Below are 2358 nucleotides of genomic sequence, written 5' to 3'. Positions count from 1 at the left end.
GGATTATTATGAAAAGATGTTTCCAGGAACAAAAATTTTGGAAGAAAATCACTTTATTCTAATTAACTCACAAAGAATAAAATCATAATAGCTGGTAGAAGGAGGCCACACAAACATTTGCCCAGCCCCAAAGTATACCCCATCTTAATGAAACTGCAAAGTAAGAACGCTCTCTTCCATTTCAATTCTGAAGCAAGGAAGCTATGAATGACACAGAAGGGGTTTAACTGATGGTTATACACTTTATATCTTCACTACCAATTATATTTTATACTAAACTAACTTGGTCATAACAGCCAATTTTCCATTTCTTTGGCCAATTCATTTGCAAGTCTGCACTGTTTCAGCACCTCATCGAAACTCTTACAGAGATTTATGTCACTCAGGTTCTGGGCATATTCCAAAAATGGCTTTATCTCATATAAGTAAGCCTGCCCCTGTGCCGGCTTGGTTCCCTGAGGCTCCTGTTAAGTGATGTCGGGCCTTGCAGGCTCAGCATTACTTCCTCCATGGAAGCCTCCAGTGATGGCATGACCTAATGTGTGCCCCACAGCAGAGCCCACAGCCATGCCAACTGCCATGGTTGCCATCTGGGCATCAGACCTGGCTGCCGGGGCACAGCAGCAGGAGAGCCAACCGCAGAGAGGGTGCTGCTGCTGGCGGTGGAGGTGCTGCTGCAGGCCGGTGTGCAGTTCTCATCTGAGGTGCCCGGCTGGCCAGAGGGGCCATGTGGGAGGTGCGGCTTCGGCTTCCACCTAGCATCCTAGGTGCGGGGTGGCTCAGCGTCTGGATGTGCGAAAATCTGTGAAGAACCCAGGGGTTTCTGAGAAGAAGGAGAGCTGAAGACGAAAAGCCGAAAAAAAAATTTTAATGCCACATTTATCATTGGTAAAATCACAGACGTATTTGATTAGCCTTTTGTTTTGGCAATTTTAGGTACACCATTTACTAAAGAGTGTGAGAAACAAGAGATACTACCGCTTATGCTTGTATAGTGGTTGAAAGAGATAAAGCAATAGATCAGAATCTAGAGTTTGGCCTAAACTAATTGTTCAATATAAAGGAAGTCAACAAGTATCCCATAATATGTGAGACAATTTGCAAGGCAAATCCCTCCTCCCTGAAGGCTAATTTTAGGTAGAAACTTTGTAGCTTGTTTAGATGAATATTGTGTATGATTAAAATAACATTTCTCTTTTCAGTTGATTTAGAGTCATTCATCCTATTTTGTTAAGCGGTTCAGTTTGAGTCAAATGAGAGTGAACCCCTTGCTCTGGACTGAATGCCGTGTCCCCACCAAAATCCATATGTTGAAATCCCAGTCTCCAATGTAATGGTATTTGGAGGTGGAGTCTTTGGGAGTTGATTAGAATTAGGTTAGGTCATGGGATGGGGTCTCATGATGGGATTAATGCCCTCATAAAAGTAGGAAGAGAGAAGAGATCCATTTCTCACCATGTGAGGATACAGGAAGAAGGCAGCCACTTGCAAACCAGGAGGAGGGCCCTCACCAGACACAGATCTGCCATCTCCTTACTCTTAGATTTCCCAGCTTCCAGAAAGAACTCTGAGAAATAAATGTGTGTTGTTTAAACCACCCAGTCTATGGAATTCTGCTATCACAGCCTAAACTGACTAAGATACCTTGAGTATAAATCTGGCAGGAAAAAGAGGTTTAAAAAATTTTACACATTTTAAAATAGGTCTTTAATTTCACTGGCCACAAACCTATTCAGAAAACACATTCTATAATGGCTATCAATGTTGTTCCTACAGATGAGCTACGAGCTTCTTATTCAATCTCTCAGAGCAAAAAGCAATACTGATAGACCTACATTCTCAAAGAAAATAATATTGTCCCATTGGGGAATGGTTCTTAGGCGTACAAAAAAATCTTAGATATTATAATTGTTTATAGCCCTCCAAAGCTCAACCCCATCCAACAAAGTCTTATTCCTTTTTTTTGAGACTATAAGCCAATTTCATTGTTTATCATCATGTCATACAAAAATCTAGAAACAGTAATGAATTTGTACAGAAAAACCAAATGAATAGCAAATCAGAGCGCAACAAAAATAACTTAAATTTGCTATTTTTTTCTCATGATATTAGGAAGATAACCATTTCAAAGCACATGTGTTTTTGTTTACTGGCCAAAGCCTGCCATAAAGTTAAGGCTTTCAGTGCCTCTGTCTGCTCTACTAGCTCTTGGCAAGACCTTTGAGGTCTTCAAGTAATGTACCCTGTTGCTCTGGGCTCTGCTGAGCTCTACCAACTCATCTGCAAAGGAGTTGTCCACCCATTGGTATTTAATTTCTCTCCATAAGGAGACTTTAAATTAAATTAAATTTTGTTCTT

At 40.8% G+C, this 2358-nt stretch overlaps 1 pseudogene; it reads right to left on the bottom strand.

Moving 5' to 3' along the window:
- Positions 1-287: 287 nt before the first annotated feature.
- Positions 288-762, bottom strand: LOC116476473 (coiled-coil-helix-coiled-coil-helix domain-containing protein 2-like; annotated as a pseudogene).
- Positions 763-2358: the final 1596 nt, after the last annotated feature.

The sequence above is a fragment of the Hylobates moloch genome, unplaced genomic scaffold (assembly GCF_009828535.3).
Source record: "Hylobates moloch isolate HMO894 unplaced genomic scaffold, HMol_V3 SCAFFOLD_2, whole genome shotgun sequence".
Lineage (NCBI taxonomy): Eukaryota > Metazoa > Chordata > Mammalia > Primates > Hylobatidae > Hylobates > Hylobates moloch.
This window is presented reverse-complemented; position numbering and strand designations above follow the sequence as displayed.